The following is a 21284-nucleotide window of genomic DNA, read 5'->3' as shown; positions in this document are numbered from 1 at the left end:
AACCAAATCATCCACCGACATTTCCGCCACCTCCAAAATGATCCCACCACCAGGAATATATTTCCCCCCCCCACCCCTTTCCTCCTCCGCAAAGACCGTTCCCTCCATGACTACCTGCGCTCACACCTCCTCCCTCACCTCTATCCAAGTCCATAAAGGAGCCTTCCACATCCAAGGTTTTACCAGCATATCCTCTAATATCATTTATTACATCTGTTGCTCCCAATGCAGTCTCCTCTATATTGGGGAGATTGAGCGCCTCCTAGCAGAGCGCTTTAGGGAACATCTCCAGCACTAATCAACCACACCGCCTCGTGGCCCAACATTTCAACTCCCCCTCCCACTCTGCCGAGGACATGGAGGTCCCGGGCCTCCTTCACCGCTGCATCTATCCTTTTATCCGTCCTCCATTCACCTTAAAATTACACCCCCTTGTAATAGCCATTAATGCCATAGGAGAAAAAGCCTCTGACTATTCACTCTCTCTGTGACTCTCATCATCTTGTTCACCTCTACCACATTGTCCTATCCCTTTCTTCACTCCAATGAGAAAAGCCTTAGCCCTCTCAACCTTTCTTCATAAGAAATGCCATCCTTTCCAGGCAGCATCCTGGTAGATCTCCTGTGTACGCTCTCTAAAACTTGCACATCCTTCCTGTAAAGACAGGACCAGAACTGAACACAATATTCCAAGTGTGGTCTCACCAGGACACGATAAAGATGCAGTAAAACCTCACTGTTCTTAAAATCAATCCCCTTGCTAAGGAAAGCCAACACAACATATGCATTTTTAGCAACCCTATCAACGTGCGTGGCAACTTTGCGGGTTCTATGGACATGGACCCCTTGATCTGTCTGATCCTCCACCCTGCCAATCATTCTGCCTTTCACCCTGTATTCTGTATTCAAATTCCATCTTCCAGAATAAATCACTTCACACTTTTCCAGCTTGAACTCCATTTGCCATTTCCAGCCCAGCTCTGCGCCCTGTCAATGTCCCATTGCAACCTACAACAGCCCTTGACATTACCCACCACTCCACCAGATTGGCAAACTTACTAACCCACTCTCCAACATCCACATCCAAGTCATTTATAAAAATCACAAAGAGCAGAGTCCCAGAGCCGATTGTTACAGAACACGACTGGTCACTGAGCTCCAGGCTCAATACTGTCCATCTGCTCCTATACTCTGTCTTCTCTGTGCCATCCAATCCTGTATCCAGACAGACAGATTTCCCTGTATCCCATGCCTCCTTATTTTCTGAATGAGCTTCAACATATTCTGCCATATCCTCAAAGAATTCAGTAAGATTTGTGACGCATGACCTGCCCCTGACAAACCCACGCTGACCTTCTAAAGTTTAACTATGGTTTACCAAGTAGTCATAAATCCTGTCTTTAGAGTTCTCTCCAATAATCTGCACTTCACAGACATTCGACCAAATCTGTAATTCCCAGGATTCTACCTCCGTAACATGGCGCGGACTCGACAAATCTTCCCTCCTCTGCCAGGTTCCCCAAAAGGGCACTGGGTGGTGGAGGTTACAGAGATAGGGAGGGATATCAAGACAGGAGGATTTTGCAGACATTAGGAGTGTTGCAGTACCAAAAGGAGGATACAGTAATTGTGAGGTTACATGGTAATGAAGGCATTTGAAGAGAGAGGGAGGGAGGATTGTAGGGAAATGAAAAGTTTCACAGTTTAGGTGTTTTGTTCGGACTGCAAGAGGTTACTGAGTTGAGGAAGGTTTAAGCACTGATGGATTTATCATAAACATGATTTTGATTGCAATTTCAGGAAGAGGATTCAGGAAGCTGGAGAGAATAGGGTCTGAACCAGGTTACACAAATGGGTAGAGTTGTCAGAGGTGGAGGTGTTTACAGAGATAGCAATGGTCTGATCTGGAGCAGAGGACCCAGATTGGGAGGGATGTGGGGACTGCAGGTGGTTTGACAAGGAGGGAGGACCATAGAGCCACAGGAAGTTACAGAAATGTGGAGAGCTGTAGGAGTTCATGGAGATGGGGAGGTTGGGAGGGATGGATCAGTTTACAGGGATAAGGATAGTGGTAGGACAGTGCTAGTTTATACTGACAGGGACTATTTAGGGGATGGAGCAGATTACAGCGATAATGTAGATTGTATAGGCTGGAAGAAAAAACACACATATGGAAGTTGTCAGGACTGAACAGGTTAAGAAATATCGAAATTCTTCAGTTCTGGTCTTATTTAGACATGGAGAATATGGAATCGGACAGATTTTCCTGGAGATAAGAACAGCAATTTTGATTGGAGACAGTTACACAGATAAAGGAGCATTAGTAATCTTCTCCAGTTTGGCCTAAGTGGGGAAGTGTTGTTGGGGAGGTTGTTGTTAACACAGATAGGGGTGTAAGGGCTGAAGAAGTTTATGTAGATGAGTAGATGGGTGGAAATACTGGAAGAGCTTACATTGACAGGGTGGGTGATTCTGATGAGAGCATGTTACACAGATCGTGGTTCCTTTTGGAACTGGATTGGCACAGTCACAGGGACTGGAGTGGGTTCTACAGGTCGGAGTGTGGCAGAGACCTGAGAAGATTATAGGGTCTTCACAGATTGATTGTGTCTTTCGGGTGGAAGAGGTTCGGTAGATATGGAACCCTTAAACCCAATGTATACCATCTTCATTTGCCAGACCAGAGCCTCAATATCCCTCATCAGCCAGGGATCCCTAACCTGCCATTTTCCCTTCACCCTAACAGGTACATACTGACCCTGTATTTTCAGTATCACACTTTTAAAAGCCTCCCATTTTCCAGTCGTTTCTTTTCCTTCAAACATACTCACCCACCCAAGCTCTGCTTGGCCCCAAGCTCTTCATGGCCCCAAAACTGGTTGTGTTCCAGCATAGCTTCTTAACCTGTGAACCTCTCCTATCATTTTCTGTAGTTGTGTTAAAACTAAGACAGTTGCGGTCACTGGACACAAAGTGCTCTCCGACTGACACTTCAGTCACTTCCTCATCTCGTTTACTCAGGGGAGATTCAATGTTGCGCCCACCTGAGTAGAGTAGGACCGTCTACATATTGGTCAAGGAAACTTTCTTGGACGCATTTGACAAATTGTTACCCATATGGGCCTTTTAGTCTCTGAGTGCACAAGTCAATCCAGGGGAAATTAAAACCTCCAATCAATACTGCTCCCTTATTCCAACACCTACCTACAATCTCTCTACACGTCTTCTCTTCTCATATCCGCTGGCTATTTGCGAGTCTGTAATATAGTCCCAACAAAGTGACCGCCCCCGTCTTCTTTCTAACTCCTAACCATATGGCCTCATTTGATGACTCTTTAGGAATATCCTCTCTGACCACTGTTGTTATGCTCTCCCTTATCAAAAGCCCACTCCCTCTCCTCATTTACTTATCTTTCTGTCACACTTGTACCTTCTGTATCCCAGAACACTGAGCTGCCAGTCCTGCCCTTCTCTCAGCCATGTTTCTATTATGGCTATAACATCCCAGTCCCCAGAGCCAATCCATGCTCTGAGCTCACCTGCCTTACCAGCCAGGCCTCATGAAACAAATGCCCTTTAAACCAGAAGTCGTTTCCGTCCCTTGACTGTGCCCCTGGATATCCTGAATAGGAAAGTTGCTCACAGTGGCTGGCGTATTTTCCTCTGACTGGCCGATGGTCTCTCTCTTTTTCAGAATCCTAATCGCCTGGCAAACCAGATTAAGCCCTCGCAGGTAACACTAGCAAATCTCCCTCTGGTTCAAGTCTAACCAGTTCTCCTTGTCCAGGTCACCTCTACTGCAGAAGAGATCCCAATGATCCAAGACGTAAAAACTCTTGCCCCTCCACCAGCTCCTCAGGCACTCATTCATCAGCTTATCTTTCTATTTCCGTAATCAATGACGAGCGGCACTGGGAGTAATCTGGAGCTCACTGCCCTTGTAGTCCTGTTTTTTTAACTTCTTACCTAACTCTCAATATTCACTTGACCAGAACCCACCTAACTGTATCTATGTCATGTGTACTGATGTACACAATTACCACTGATTGTTCACCTTCCCCCTGGAGAAAAGGGCAAAATCTGACCTCCCCTTGGGGAAAAAAGTAGGGAAAGGGACTGAGGTGTTAGTTGGGGAGCACTTTGAAAAAGTGACCACAACTATATTAGTTTGAAAACAGTTATGGAAAAGGAGAGGCCTGGTCCATAAGTGAAACATCAACATTGTCCTGCGCCAATCCAGAAGGTATTGGTCAAGGGCTTTTAACAGTTGATAGTGGAGACTATTTGCAGGTAAATGGACCTCAGGCAGGTGGAAGTTTTCAAAAGAGCGATAAAATGAGACTTCAGGGTGAGAGTATTTCTGTTATTGTGAAGGACAATGCTGATTACAAGTAGAACATTCTGGATGACTGGGGATATTGAGGTTCTGGTCAAGAAAAAGGCAGTCCACGTCATATATGGCCAGCTGGATTCCTCGAAGAACATTGTGGGTACAGTAATTCACTGAAGAGGGAGAGCAGTAGGGCCAGGAGGAGACCTGAGTAAACTTTGGCTGATAATGCTGAGGAAAATCCAAAGGGATTCTACATGAATACTAACGACAGAAGATTAACTCGGCACAGAATGTGTCCCCTTGAAGATCAATGGGATAATCCATGTGTGGAACAACAGGAGATGGGTGAGATCCTTAACGAAAATTTCACATCAGAACTTAAAGACTGGGGAAGTCAGGGAAATAAAGTCTTCAAAAGCCTCCGCATATCAGAACAGGAGTTGCCGGAGATTTCAAAATGCATAAAAAAAATAGACAAATCCCTGGAGCTAATCATGTATATCTGAGGACATTGGGGGAAACTCAGGAAGAAGTGCCCCTTAAAGAGGTATTTATATCAGTGACAGCCCCGGGTGATGAGCTGGAAGCCTGCACAAGTAGTGTCTCACAAACTTGACTGAGTTTGTTGAAGAAGAGGTGACTAAGAACAGGAGACTTTGTCTATACTGACCACAGCATGGCCTTGGACAGGGTTCAGCGTGGAACACTGGTTAATAAGGTTAGATCACATGGAAGCAGGGAGAGCTATCCAACTGGATACAAAATTGGCTAGACACTGGGAGACAGAGAGTGGTGGGAGAGGGTTGTTGTGCAGACTCCGGGCCTATCACCAGCAGTGTGCCATAAGGAACATTACTAGATCCACTGTTATGCATCATTTACAGACATTATTTCTGTAAGGGCATAGGAGTCATTGTTAGTAAGCTTGTTGTTGAAAGTCCGGATAGAACACGGCTTATAGTGCGCAGGGAATACAGTTATCGAAGGGGATCTCCAACAACTGAGCCAGTGGGCCAAGGAATGAAAGATGGAGTTGAATTCAGGTGATGGATGTTGTTGAAACAAACTAGGGAAGACTAACACAATTAATGGTCGGGCCCTAGGAAGTGTTGGCGAACAGAGAGAGAGACCAAGGAGTCCAGTTACATTGATCCTTGGATGTGGCATCACACATGGACAGGGTGGGGAAAGGGCATTTTGCAGACTTACTCTCATGGGTCACAGCATTGACTAACTGAGTTGGTACATCATGATATGGCTGTATAAGGCATTGCTGGGTGCCCAGTTGGAGTACTGCATAGAATTCTGATCTTCCTGCTTTAGGAAGCATTTCCTGAAAGTGTAAATGGAGCAAAGATTGACGAAAATGTTACTGATACTGGAGGGTTTGACAGAAACTGAGAGGCTGGATAAGGTGGAAAGCAGCATAGGGGGATGAGATAGATTTGGCATTTTAGGTCAATGAGAATGCAAGGAAATTCTACAGCGCACAAGTACAAAAAAGCAACTAGAGGGACACTAGGGCCCTGCAAAGATCAATACGGCCATCCATGAGTGATACCCTACATGAACATTTTATGTCAGAAATTACTGCAGACAAGTCAGTTAAAGAAATGGTGATGGCTTGAAAAGAGTTATCTTTCCAGAAGAGGTGGTGTTGGAGGTCTTAGAACACAAAGGTAGAGAAAGCACTAGGTCCTGAACAAGTGTATCCAAGAACATTGTGGCAAACTAGTGGCAGGGACCCGAGCAGAACTATTTGTATCATTGTCCTTCAATGATACAAATCGCAGGACGATGATTAAAACCACGAGGGATACAGATAAGGTTATTAGCCAACGTCTTTACCCCATGGCAATGGAGTTCATAACTAGATTGGATCGAAGTGCAGAAGGAGGAGATGTGTTCGCAATTCTGTAAAGTCTAAAAATAGATAAGTCCCCGGGGCTGGATTGGATTTATTCTCGGATTCTCTGGGAATCCAGGAAGGAGATTGCCAAGCCTTTGGCTTTGAGGTTTATGTCATCAATGTTTACTGCAATAGTGCCAGAAGGTTGGAGGAGAGCAAATGTTATCCCCTTAGATTAGATTACTTGCAGTGTGGAAACAGGCCCTTCAGCCAACATGTCCACACCGACCCTCTGATGAGCAACCCACCCAGACCCATTCCCTTAATTTATCCCTTCACCTAACACTATGGGCAACTTAGCTGCCAATTCACCTAACCTGCACAGTTTGGACTGTGGGAGGATACCGGAACACCCGGAGGAAACCCACACAGACACGGAGAGAATGTGGAAACCCCACACAGACAGTTGGCTGAGGCAGGAGTTGAAGCCGGTTCTCTGGTGCTGTGAGGCACTGTGCCACCGTGCCACCCCAAGCAGGGGAGTGGAGACAATCCTGGTAGTTATAGATGTGTGAGTCTTAATTTGATTCTGGGTAAAGTGTTGGAAAGGCTTGTAAGGGATAGGATTTATATTCATCTGGAGATGAGCAAGTTGATTAGGGATAGTCAACACGATTTTGTGATGGGTAAGTTGTACCTCACAAACCTTATTGAGATCTTTAAGAAGGAGAACAAAGACAGAGATGGATGAGGGTGAAGCAGTTGATGTGGTGTATATGTATTTCAGTAAGGCGTTTGTTAAGGTTCCCCATGGTAGGCTATTGCCGATAATACGGAGGCATGGGATTGTGGGTGATTAAGCATTTTGGATCAGAAATTGGCTCACTGAAAGAAGGCAGAGGGTAGTGGTTGATGAGAAAGACTGATCCTGGAGTTCAGTTACTAGTGGATACTGCCAGGATGTGTTTTGGGTCCACTGTTGCTGTCATTTATATAAATGACCTGAACAAGGGCATTGAAGGATGGGTTAGTAAATTTGCAGAAGACACTAAGGGTTGGTAGAGTTGTGGATAGTGACGAAGGATGTTATAGATTACAGAAAGGTTGCGATAAGCAGCACAGCAGGACTGAAAGTTCGCAAATGGAGTTTAACGTTGAAAGGTGTGAGGCGATTCACTCTGGAGGGAGTAACAGGAACACAGAGTACTGGGATAATGGTTAAGATTGTTGGTAGTGTAGATGAACAGAGATCTCTATGTCCATGTACATAGATCCTTGAAAGTTGCCTCCCAGGTTTAAGAAGCCATTCAGTGTGTGAGCTTGTATTGGTCGAGGGATTGAGTTTCGGAATCATTAGATCATGCTGCAGCTGTACAAAACTCTGGTGTGGCCACATTTGTTCAGGTCACTGCATTACAGGATGGATGTGTAAGCCTTGGACATGATTCAGAGGAGATTTACTCGGAAGTTACCTGGTATGGAGGGAAGGTCTTATGAGGAAAGGCTGAGGGACTTTAAGTTGTATTTGTTCAAGAGAATGTGTTTGAGGTCAATTAATTGAGATATATAAGATAATCAGCAGGTGAGATGGGTTGGACAGCGAGAGCCTTTTCTCTTGGATGGCGGTGTCTAGCACGAGGGGAGATAGCTTTAAATTGAGGTAGATATTAATATTAATAAATAGATATGGGATAGATGCCAGCGGTAGGTTCTTTACTCAGAATAGTCGGGGCCAACTTTAAAGGCATTTCAACAGTCTTTGGGGAGGCATATGGACAAGAATTGGAATAGTGTTGGTTCGATTAGCTTCAGATTGGGTCTACAGGTTGGCGCAAAATTGAAGGCAGAAGGGGTTGTATTGCGCTGTCATGTTCTGTGTTCCAGTGGGCATAAATATGAGATGGGAGAGGAAAGAAAAAAGATTTTAGGAGAAAATTTTCTACACAGAGGATGGTGCAGTTATGGAATGAGCTTCCAGGGGAAATGGTAGAGAAAAGTACAATTACAACATGGAAATGTTGTGCAGGTACATGGGGAGGCGAAGGTTTGAAGGTATACGGGTCAAATACTGGGAAACGTGACTTATCCATGGACTCTGGTCAGCATGGACTAGTTGGGTTGAAAGAACAGCTTCCGTGCTGCATGGCTCTGTCTCCAGTTATTGGAGGAGGAGACCACCGAGATAAGGAATGTTTTGGACAATGAAGCAAGTTACAGCGATAGGGATGGTAGTCCGGAATGCAGTACATTTCAAGTATGTGGAGGGACTATTGGGCTAGGAGGAGGTTACAGAAATAGGAACTGTTATAGGAGTTACAAATTATTGAAGACACTAGTGCACAAGACATGCCATAGATACACTGTTGCAGAGTAGTGAGTCTTAGTACAACAGAACTTACATTAGGAGTGGTGATTGAGCCTGGGGTGTATGTGTACTGTGCTCCCCCTCCAGAACTGTATCTATGTCATGTCTTGTTACCTGATGTTTGGAGCCATCTTGTTGCTCTCTGTTCTGTGCACTGTGAGTGATCTTACCTCACTGCAGGATATATTGAGGGCTCCAGATCTCCCTGCCCTTTGTCTCTCTGGCAGACCAAACATCTTCAATGTGGTGAAGGAAGAGACACCCAGCAGCTGGGAAGTTAATTGAGTCTGACCCTTCCTGAGTACCTACAGGAGAGAGAGGAATAGACAAAATGGGAAATTAGACTGATGTGGTCAGGATTAAAAATGGCACTGAGTACCACTATAGAGATCTGGAAAATCCCAGTCTCCATCCCTGGCCTGTGCTCCCTCATCTCTCTGGAGTGGAGAATTCTGTTGGCTCAGGATCTGGTGTAGCTGCATAGAGAGAGAAAAAGGAAGAGAGAGCGCGAAAACGAGAGCAAGAGCGAGAGACTAAGTGATATCACCAGAGTGCTGGAAGATATCAGGAACACATAATTGTTCAAAGTTTGGGAGAAGATTTGTAGCTCGGGTGCTCGTTGTTGTGGTTCTGTTCGCTGAGCTGGGAATTTGTCTTGCAAACGTTTCGTCCCCTGTCTAGGTGACATCCTCAGTGCTTGGGCGCCTCCTGTGAAGCTATCAACAAACACATCGACCTGGACCCAATATACCGGCCACTACAGCGGACAGCTCGAACTGACAACCGGAAGCGGCAGAGACAGGCCACTATAAATGCCAGAGGAAACAGCACAGAAGCGCTTCACAGGAGGCTCCCAAGCACTGAGGATGTCACCTCGATAGGGGACGAAACGTTTGCAAGACAAATTCCCAGCTCAGCGAACAAAACCACAACAACACATAATTGTGTTGGAAGAACAGGTTTTGCTTCATGATGCACTGATATAACCGGTCAAGAATGAGCAACCTGTGAGCAGGTGAAGTGATGGCCGAGTGGTATTATTGCTAGAGCATGTATCCCAAACCTCAGCTAATGTTCAAGGGATGCAGGCTGGAATCCCACCATCAAAAATGGTGGAATTTGAAATGAATAATTTTAATAATACTAATTAACAATCCGCAAATAAGTATGAGACCATTGCTGATGTACAACAAATCCAAACACTTGTCCTTTAGAGAAGAACATCTGCCCATCCTCACGTGGTCTGCACGACATACCCACAGCAAAGTGTTTGCCTTTCAATTACCCTCTGAAATGGCCGAGTAAGTTACTAAGCTCAAGGGCAGCTAGTGCTGGGCAAGAAAAGACTGGTCCGCCAGAGACACTTACATCCCATACCAAATTTTAAAAAATACTCTATTCGGATAGTCCCCTGGAAGTGTGCTGGGACCAGTGTCCTGACCAATCATGTCGGTAGGCTTATGGACAGAGAGGATGCTGGGACAGGGTCCAGGTGAAAGGAGCTTTCCAAATTCAAAGAGAAAAGGTGACGAATCGGAACAGCATGGGAATGTGGCTGAAGACAAGCAGGAAGGAAAAGGATGGGACCAAGTTTAACTAAAATTGTACGTCAGTGAACAGATTTATGACAAAAATTGTGGGAAAGAGTAAGTTATGTTTTATTTTGAATAGACAACGTCTCTGCAATAAGGTAGATGGATTTAAGACTCAGAGATAAATGAGATTTAGACACCAGGGAGACATGGATACAGGGTGAACAAAAATATTCAATGGTTCTCAATTTTGTGGAAACTCAGGCAAAATGGGTAACGCTAACAATAATGGATAACAAAGGCATTACACAGAACGCATTTGACTGCAGATCATGAAGTAGAGTCAGTCTGAATGTAAATTCTAGCTACGACTTGCCAAGGACACAAGCAGCAGAACAGTTTTAGTCACCGAACAGCATTTCATTGCTCATCACTGCATTACAAAGGAACTCATTGGAATCGTTAACAAAGGCTTGGGGATAATTCAGTGGAACTTCAATATTTGTATTATTTTGTCAATCACACTGACAACAGTGATATTGCAAGAGGGGTTGGGAGATTCTTCTTCAATGTTTCTTTGAATAACACACTGTGCAACTGGCTAGGGATGTAACCATGTCAGACTGACTGTTGTGTGATGGAATTTAGTGACTGAGTAATGTCACCTGGCGAGATCCTCTGGAAAATTGTGATAAAATGCAGTTTGAAGGAATTTAAACTTTTAAAGTGAATCACAGAAAGGACAAATTACAACTAGAAACAAAAATAGCCAGTTACATGAGGTTGAAAGGAGAACTGACCAAGATAAACAGGCTAAACAGACTGAAATATGTGTCTGTAAATGAACAGTGGAAAACATTTGAGGGAACAGTGTAAAACACTCAACAGAAGGACATTCCATTGAAACAGATAAAACCTCAGCAAGAAATTCCCACCCGTCCCTCACTCAGGACAAAATGGATCATATTAGATTATGAGGCTAAGCAGATCACCAAAAAGTACTTCAAATCCTGAAGTAAGATAATATTTGAGGAGTAAGTGTTAAAGGGATTGCAAAGGGTCAGCTAGCAGGAGGAGGGCAGTGGGAAGGGGGATCATGATCAGGGTTTAATGGTACAAAAGGAACAGGGAGAGGTGAAGGTGCTGGAGGTGGTGAGAGTGTTACAGAGAGTGGTTCTGGACTGAACGGTGTTACAAAGTCAGTACGGATTGTTGAAGATGGAGGGGTTTGCAGAGATAAGTAGGGACAGATGTATTTTAATTTATTCATTAATGCGATGTGGGTGTCACTGATTGGACCAGTATTCTTTGTCCCACTGTGAATTGCCCAGAGGGTAGCACAGAGTCAGCCATATTGCTGTGGGTCTGGAGTCACATGTTAGCCAGACCAGGTTAGAATGTCAGATGTCCTTCCCTAAAGGAGGTAAGGGAACCTGATGAGTTCTCCCGACATATCAGCAATGCTTTTACGGTGACCTCACCAGTGTCTTGTGCAGATACAACATGGTAAAAACAAGGGCAGCAGATGCTGGAAACCAGAGTCTAGATAGTCGTGGTACTGGAAAAGTACAGCAGGTCAAGCAACATCTTGACATCCCAACTCCTACTCTCAATGCTCTGCCCAATGAAGGTAACCACCCCAAACGCCTGTGTCACCAACCTGTCTACCTGTGACACCACTTTCAAAGAACTGTGTACCTGCATCCCTGGGTCTCTGACTGACAACACTACCCAGGGCCCGAACATTAACTGTACAAGTCCCACCCTGGTTTGTTTTAAGAAAATTGAACATTTTGCATTTATCTAAGTAAACCCCATCTGCTATTCTTCAGCCCACTATCCCAGCAGTAAAGTTCATCCTGTTGAACCACAGACAACCTTCTTCACTGTCCATTTTACCACCAATGTCAGTGTCACCCAAAAAAAACTTACCAGGAAACCAATACTCCCATCCAAACCATTTATCCAAATGACAAACAATAGGGGACCCACTCCACTGCTGGTCACATGTCTCCTGTCAGAAAAACATGTCTCCCATCACCCTCTGTCTCTGACCATCAAGCCCAATTTTGTATCCAGTTGACTAGCTCCTCATGAATGCCATATCCTTTTATATTGATCTGAACTTATTACCCAGTTTTCCAAACAGAACATTGAACACCGAACAAAACAGCAGAAGACCCTTCGGCCATGATGCCATTCCAACCTTTTGCCCGACTGTAAGATCAAATTAACCTACATAACCTTCATTTTACTATCATCCATGTGCCTAACCAAGAGTCTATTAAATCTCCAGTTACACCCACCCACCACTCTCTGTGGAAAGAACTTACATCTGAAATCTCCCCTTAGCCATCCTCCAATCACCTTAAAATTATGCCAACTTGTACCATGTATGCCATGGGATAAAGAAAACTCTCACTATTCACTCTATTTTTGCCTCAGACCATCTTGTTTACCTCTACCAAGTCGCCCCTCACCCTTCTTCACTCCAATGAGAACAGCCGAAGCTCCCTCAACCTTTCGTCATAAGACATGCTCTCCAGTCCTGGCAGTATCCTGGTAATCTCTTCTTTACGCTCTCTGAGGCTTTCACATCCTTCCTATAATGAGAGGGTCCAAACTCAACACTATATTCGAAGTGGGGTCTAAACAGGGATCTCGAGAGCTGCAGCATAACTTCATGGCTTTAAAACTCAATCCCCCAGCTAATGAAAACCAATACAACATAATCCTTCTTAACAACATTTTCAGCTTGGGTGACAAATTTGACAGATCTCTGGTCATGAAATCCAAGATCCAACTGTTCCTCCATACTATCCAGTATTCTGCCTTTACCCCTGTATTCTGAAAAATGAGTCACTTCACACTTTTCCCGATTTGACTTCATCTGCCACTTCTCAGCCCAGCTCTACATCCTGTCAATGTCCCGTTGCAACCTACAACAGCCGTCCACACTATTCACCACTCCACCAACCTTCGTCTCATTGGCAAAGTTATTAACCAACTCTTCCACTCACACATCCAAGTCGTTCATAAACTCACAATGAGCAGAGGTCCTGGAACCTCTCCATGCAGAAAACCACTGGTCACCGAGTTGCAGGCTGAATGATTTCCATCTGTCATCACCCTCTGTCTTCTATGGGCCAGGAATTCTGTATCCAGACTGGCAGGTTTCCCTGTATCCCATGCTCTGTACTTTCTCAATGAGCCATAAATGTGTTTTGTCACATTCTCAAAGGATTCAGTAAGATTTGTGAGGCATGACCTGTCCCTTACAAAGCCATGCTGACCCTCTGTAATCAAACTATGGTTTTCCAAGGAATCATAAATCCTGTCTCTCAGCATCCTCTCCAATAATCTGCACATCACAGACAGTAGACTGACAGGTCTGTAGTTCCCAGGATTATCTCTATTCCCTTTATTGAACAACACATGGCTGATTCACCAAACCTGCTCATCTTTGGACTGTGCATGGAAACTGGAGCACCTGTCGGAAACCCCCGCAGACATGGAGAGAATGTGCAAACTCGACACAGTCAGTCGCCTGGGGCTGGAATGGAAATTGCGTCCCTGGTGCTGTGAGGCAGCAGTGCTAACCACTGAGCCACTGTGCTGGCCCATGTAACTCTCTAGAGCCCTGCTTCTGATCCTTGGTTCCTCAACCTAAATTTAGCTTCCTTCTTCCTCTTGACTAGATGTTCTACATCGCTTGGAACCTTCGCAAGTGCTTTGCTGAAGTCCAAGTAGACAACGCTGACTGCTCTGAAATCATCTATCTCTTGGCCAACTCCTCAAAGAGTCAATCCGGTTTGTGAAATATGGTTTCCCACTCACAAAGCCATGCTGACTATCTCTAATTAGCCCTTGCCTTTCCAAATATATGTAGCTCCTTTCTCTCAGAATCTCCTCCAGCAACCTCCCCATCACTGGACTCACGCGGCTGTAATTTCCTGGCTGCTCCCCGTGGCCCTTAAGTGATGGAACAGCATTAGCCACCCTCCAGTCTTCCAACACCTCACTGTGTCTGTTGATAATATAAATATCTCTGTTAGGGACACCGCAATCTCTTCGCTAGCTTCCCATAATATTCAAGGATAGACCTAATGAGCTACTGAGGATTGATCTACCTTTATTTGTTGTAAGATTCCAGCACTTTCTCTTCTCTGGTGAGGATTCTTTCCATGACATCGCTATTTATTTCCCCAACTTCCTGGGCTTCCATCTCTTTCTCCACAGTAAATTCTGACATCACTATTTTGTCTAATATCTCACCCACCTCCTGACAGTTAAGGTGCCCTATTCTCTACCAAGTTACTCCTTAGTCCTTATTAAAACTTGTGTAAAGGTTTCTGAAAATTTAAATTAACTGTATCCTCGGTACAACCACTCCTACACCCGTATCTATCCTGCCATTTATATTCACACCAATAAAAATACAATCCAACAGGCTCAAAACCACATTCTCTTTTTATTAAATGTGTTTCTGAGGGTCCAGTTATTATTTATTGACATATCCTTTCAAACACATTCCAGCTCCCGACCTACTGTCAGCGTAACACTATATGGTTTCACACTGACAGCAGAAAGGGTTATGGGAGTTCTTGTTTCTCAATCTGAAAAAGGTAGCTTACAGGTTCAACAGGCTTTGGAAATAGGGACGGTCTTTAGATTAGATTACTTACCATGTGGAAACAGGCCCTTCGGCCCAACAAGTCCACACTGACCCGCAACCCACCCATACATTTACCCCTTTACCTAACACTATGGGCAATTTAGCATGGCCAATTCACCTGGCCTGCACGTGTTTGGACTGTGGGAGGAAACCGGAGCACCCGGAGGAAACCCACGCAGACACAGGGAGAATGTGCAAACTCCACACAGACAGTCGCCTGAGGCGGGAACTGAACCCAGGTCTCTGGCGCTGTGAGGCAGCAGTGCTAAACCCTGTGCTACCGTGTCATGGTGACTGAAGAACAATATGGATATGGGGAGTGATGTGGTGCTTGAAAGAGGCCAAAGAGATATGGAGGGCTGTTGGGATTTAAGGAGGTTACACAGATCAGGAGGATCATATTACTTAAAGTGTGGAAACAGGCCCTTCGGCCCAACAAGTCCACACCGACCCACCGAAGCGCACCCACCCAGACTCATTCCCTTACGTTTACCCCTGCACCTAACACTATGGGGAATTTAGCATGGCCAGTTCAACTAACCTGCACATTTTTGGACTGTGGGAGGAAACCGGAGCACTCGGAAGAAACACACGCAGACACGGGGAGAATGTGCAAACTCCATACAGTCAGTGGCTTGAGGCGGGAAATGAACCCGGGTCTCTGGCAATGTGAAGCAGCAGTGCTAACCACCGTGCCACCGTGCTGCCCACTAAGATTGAAGGAGGTTACTCTGAATGGGAGGGTCATCGGGTCTGGATGAGATTATGGAGATCAGGAGGGTCGTTGGGACTTTTGGAGGTTATGGATTTAGGGAGGTTTGTGGGGAATGATTCAGGTTACATGGATCGGAAGAGTCGTGGGGACTGAAGGAGTTTTTGGAGACAGGGAGTGCTGTGGGGACTGAAGGGGCTTACACACGTAGGGAGGATTGTGGGGACATGAAGGAGTTTATGGTGCTAGTAAGTTTATAGAGAAGCACAGGAAAGAAGAGCAGGTATCGGCCATTTGACTACAGAGTCAGTCCCACCATTCAATATGATCACGACTGATCATCTAACCCAGTACAGTATTCCTGCTTTCACACCTTATTCTGATATTATAGTGACTACTGGCATTTAGTGATACAGCGGGCTGCAGTAACTGGGACAGGGGTGTATCTTACAGAGAGAGGGAAGGTTGTGGAAGCTGGAACAGGTGACAGATACAGGGAAGGTTTTAGGAATGGGAGGACTTTACACGGATTTGGAGGAATGCAGGGATGGGACGTGGTAACAAACAAAGGGAGGATTTTGGGAGCTCGATCTGAGACGGGTACAGCTGAGAACAGAAGTGAGTCAAACAGTGAGGGCAGGCAGGGACAAGGTAGGAGTAATAAATTAAACTGCATTTATTTCAATGCAAGGGGCCTAACAGGGAAGGCACATGAATTCAGGGCATGGTTAGGAACATGGGACTGGGATCTCATAGCAATTACAGAAACATGACTCAGGGATGGGCAGGACTGGTAGCTTAATGTTCCAGGATACAAATGCTACAGGAAGGATAGAAAGGGAGGCAAGAGAGGAGGGGAAGTGGCATTTTTAATAAGGGATAGCATTACAGCTGTGCTGACGGAGGATATTCCCAGAAATACATCCAGGGAAGTTATTTGGGTGGAACTGAGATATAAGAAAGGGGTGATCACCTTGTTGGAATTGCATTATAGACCCCCAATAGTCAGAGGGAAATTGAGAAACAAACTTGTAAGGAGATCGCAGCTATCTGTAAGAATAATAGGGTAGTTATGGTAGGGGATTTTAACTTTCCAAACATCGACTCGGATTGCCATAGTGTGAAAGGTTTAGATGGAGATGAATTTCCTACGTGTGTACAAGACAGTTTTCTGATTCAGTATGTGGATGTACTTATGAGAGAAGGTACAAAACTTGACCGACTCTTGGGAAATAAGGCAGGGCAGGTGACTGAGGTGTCAGTGGGGGAGTACTTTGGGACCAACGACCATAATTCTATTCGTTTTAAAATAGTGATGGAAAAGGATAGACCAGATCTAAAAGTTGAAGTTCTAAATTGGAGAAAGGCCCATTTTGAAGGTATTAGGCAAGAAATTTCAAAAGTTGATTGGAGGCAGATGTTCAAAGGTAAAGGGACGGCTGGAAAATGGGAAGCCTTCAGAAATGAGATGACAAGAGTCCAGAGAAAATATATGCTGGTCAGGATGAAAGGGAAGTCTGGTAGGTATAGGGAATGCTGGATGATGACAGAAGTTGAGGTTTTGGTTAGGAAAAAGAAGGAAGCATATGTCAGGTATCGATAGGATTGATCGAGTGAATACTTAGAAGAGTATAAAGGAAATAGGAGTATACTAAAGAGGGAAATCAAGAGGGCAAAACGGGGACATGAGACAGCTCTGGCAAATAGAATTCAGGAGAATCCAAAGGGATTTTACAAATGTATTAAGGACTAAGGGAAAGTATGGAGAAAATAGGGCCCCTCAAAGGGCAGCAAGCTGGCCTTTGTGTGGAGCCCCAAGAAATGGGGGAGATACTAACTGAATATTTTGCATCAGTATTTACTGTGGAAAATGATATGGAAGATATAGACTGCAGGGAAATAGATGGTGACATCTTGCAAAATGTTCACATTACAGAGTAGGAAGTGCTGGATATCTTGAAATGTTTAAAGGTGGATCGAGGACCTGATCAGGTGTACCCGAGAACTCTGTGGGAGGCTACAGAAGTGATTGCTGTGCCTCTTGCTGAGATATTTGTATCATCGATAGTGACAGGTGAGGTGCCAGAAGACTGGAGGTTGGCAAATGTGTTGCCCATGTTTAAGAACGGCGGTAAAGACATGCCAGGGAACTATAGAACGATGAGCCTGACCTCAGCGGTGGGCAAGTTGTTGGAGGGAATCCTGAGGAAAAGGATGTACATGTATTTGGAAAGGCAGGGACTGATTCGGGAAAGTCAACATGGCTTTGTGCGTGGGAAATCATGTCTCACAAACTTGATTGAGTTTTTTGAAAAAGTAACAAAGAAGATTGATGAGGGCAGAGCAGTAGATGTGATCTATATGGACTTCAGGAAGGCGTTCGACAAGGTTCCCCATGGGAGACTGATTAGCAAGGTTAGATCTCATGAAATACAGGGAGAACTAGCCATGTGGATACAGAACTGGCTCAAAGGTAGAAGACAGAGGGTGGTGGAGGAGGGTTGTTTTTCAGACTGGAGACCTGTGACCAGTGGAGTACCACTGGGATCGGTGCTGGGTCCTCTACTGTTTGTCATTTCCATAAATGATTTGGATGCGAGCATAAGATGTACAGTTAGTAAGTTTACAGATGACACCAAATTTGCAGGTGTCTTGGACAGCGAAGAGTGTTAACTCAGATTACAACAGGATCTGGACCAGATGGGCTAATGGGCTGAGAAGTGGCAGATGGAGTTTAATTCAGATAAATGCGAGGTGATGCATTTTGGAAAAGCAAATCTTAGCAGGACTTCTACACTTAATGGTAAGATCCAAGTGAGTGTTGTTGAACAAAGAGACCTTGGAGAGCAAGTTCATAGCTCCTTGAAAATGTAGCCACAGGTAGATCGGATAGTGAAGAAGGCATTTGGTATGCTTTCCTTTATTGGCCAGAGTATTGAGTACAGGAGTTGGGAAGTCATGTTGCGGCTGTACAGGACAGTGGTTAGGCCACTGTTGGAATATTGCATGCAATTCTGGTCTCCTTCCTATGAGAAAGAGGTTGTGAAACTTGAAAGGGTTCAGAAAAGATTTACAAGGATGTTGCCAGGGTTGGAGGATCTGAGCTACAAGGAGAGGCTGACCAGGCTTGGGCAGTTTTCCCTGAAGTGTCGGAGGCTGAGGGGTGACCTTACAGAGGTTTACAAAATTATTAGGAGCTGGGTTAGGATAAATAGACAAAGCCTTTTCCTTTGGGTCGAGGAGTCCAGAACTAGAGGGCATAGGCTAAGGGTGAGAGGGGAAAGATATAACAGAGACCAAAGGGGAAACGTTTTCACACAGAGGGTTGTACGTGAATGGAATGCGATGCCAGAGAATGTGGTGGAGGCTGGTACAACTGCAACATTTAAGAGGCATGTGGATGTGTGTATGAATAGAAAGCATTTGGAGGGATACGGGCCGGGTGCTGGCAGGTGGGACTATATTGGGTTAGGATGTCTGGTCGGCATGGACAGGTTGGACCGCAGGGTCTGTTTCCATGCTGTATATCTCTATGACTCTATTACTCATGGAGGTTATAGAAATAAACTGTGTGGTCGCACCTGGAGGGTAAGGAGAAATGTGACAGAACCTGGGATTAAAAGCAAAGGCAGAGACATGGAGGCTTGTACTGGTAGGAAGAGCTTACATGGATAGGCAAGATTGTAGGGGCTGATAGAGATAGGGGAAGTGGTATCGATGAAACAGACAGTGGAGAAAATGACAGACATAGGGAGGTTCTGTGGAACAGATGAAATTACAGACAAGATGCTGATAATGAAGCATGAGACTTTTCTCATGTTCCTTGCCCAGCATTGTTCCTACATCATGCCCTCAGGGTTTGAATTAAAGTCCACTAACTCCTCCCTGTGCTGTTTACTGTGAGTGATCTTACGGGTTGCAGGAATTACTGAAGGCTCCAGATCTCCCTTTCCATCTCTCTCTGGCTGACCAACCGTCTTCAATGAGGTGATGGACGAGACAGGAGTTAGGAACATCCTGATTACCTGCATGAGACAGAAATAGACAGAATGGGAAATTAGACTGATGCAGTGGGGATAACTCATGCAGAGTGGCACTGAGTCCAGCAGAGATCTCGATAATCCCAGTCTCCATCCCTTGCCCGTGCTGCTGCATCTCTCTGGAGTGGACAATTCTGTTGACTCAGGATCTCAGACCATCTGTAAGAGGGAGGAATGCGGACAGAGGCAGCAAACAGACCAACACAGCGAGGGATACTACATGGAGAGATACTGAGTGATATCACATTATTAGACATTGCATTAACAGGGAATTGTTTGAATTTGTAACAAAGGCACTGGGATAATTGTGAGAGGATTCAACCTTCCTATCTCATCATCTCTTTGACGGTGGGTCACAGACGAGGCTGACTCTCTCCCACTCTCAGTGGGTGGGTGGAGGGGGGGGTGGGGGGGGGAGATGGAAGGTGTCTGGAGCTGGCTGTACAGACCGATGTGGCCTTCCACACACACTGTTACACTTGGGGCAGAAGGTGGACATGGAAAGGGGGTGGGTGGGGCGTTGATATGACAGCGCGCTCCTTGTGCTGTTTTCTCCTGGATTCCCATTTTCCCCACAGTAAGTCTCGAGGTGCTCGACACCTTCCCAATGCTCCTTCCCCACTTCAGACGGTCTTGGCCCAGGACTTAACAGATTTGATAAAGAAATGAAAAAAACCTATCAATTCTGAAGAAGCCAACGTTTAGAAACTTGGACACTTATGTTACAGAGATCGCTATGGATTGTCCGAGCAGGAGGAGTGCAGTAGAAAGAGGAAACATTGTCAGATGAGAGGAATAGGGACAATTGAAGGTGCTGGAGGTGGTGAGAGTGTTACAGAGAGGGGCAAAGGCATGAACAACATTACAAAGCCATTACGGATTGCTGCAGCTAGAGCTGTTTGCAAAGGTAGGGATGGACATATGTATTTTTCATTAACTCATTCACGGCCTAAGGATGTCACCGGATGGACCAGCATACATTACCCCACTGCTAATTACTAGAATCAGAGTCAAAATGGCTCAGAGTCAGCCATATTGCTGTGGGACTGGAGTCACATGTGAGCCAGACCAGGTAAGAATGCCAGATGCCCCTCCCTAAAAGGACATACGTGAACAAGTTGATTTTTACCAGATAATCACCAATGCTTATACGGTGGTCTCACTAATGTCCTGTACAGATACACCATGACATCCCAACTCCTACTCTCAATGCTCTACACAATGAAGGGTAACCATCCCAAACGCCTGCTTCACCAGCCTGTCTACCCGTGACACTACTTTCAAAAAACTGCGTACTTGCATCCCTGGGTCACTGATTGACAACAGTACCCAGGGCCCGAACATTAATTGTACAAGTCCAGCCTGGTCTGCTTTACCACAATACAACATCTTGCATTTCTCTACCTGTTATTCCTAACCTCACTGGTCCAGCAGTATTATTGATCCCATTGTACTCTTCGATAACCCTCTTCACTGTCCACATTATCACCAATTTCAGTCTCACTCACAAACTTGCTAACCATGACTCCTGTTTATCATTTATTATATAAATGATGCAAAACAGTGACCCAGCACTGAACCCATGGCACACTGTTGGTACAGGCCTGTAGTTTGAGCAGCAACCCTCTATGAACACGCTCTGTCTCCTACCGTCAATCCTGTTTTGTATCCAGTTGGTGAGTGCTCCCTGGTTATGTCTGATCTAAACTTACGATCCGGTCTGCCATGCAGAACCTTGTCAAAGGTCTTGATAAAGTTCATGTGGACATCATGAACTG

General features: G+C 45.1%; 1 long non-coding RNA gene across 1 annotated transcript in view; it reads right to left on the bottom strand.

Moving 5' to 3' along the window:
- LOC140485495 (uncharacterized) overlaps positions 1-21284 on the bottom strand; it is a 79474-nt gene that overhangs the window by 29600 nt on the left and 28590 nt on the right. The window contains exons 4-5 of the long non-coding RNA XR_011962358.1: positions 19380-19491; positions 8718-8852 (exon numbers count right to left, since the gene is read on the bottom strand). This is a non-coding gene — a long non-coding RNA (uncharacterized lncRNA). The remainder of the gene's footprint in view (positions 1-8717; positions 8853-19379; positions 19492-21284) is intronic.

This window comes from Chiloscyllium punctatum, chromosome 14 (assembly GCF_047496795.1).
Source record: "Chiloscyllium punctatum isolate Juve2018m chromosome 14, sChiPun1.3, whole genome shotgun sequence".
In the NCBI taxonomy this organism is placed as follows: domain Eukaryota; kingdom Metazoa; phylum Chordata; class Chondrichthyes; order Orectolobiformes; family Hemiscylliidae; genus Chiloscyllium; species Chiloscyllium punctatum.
This window is presented reverse-complemented; position numbering and strand designations above follow the sequence as displayed.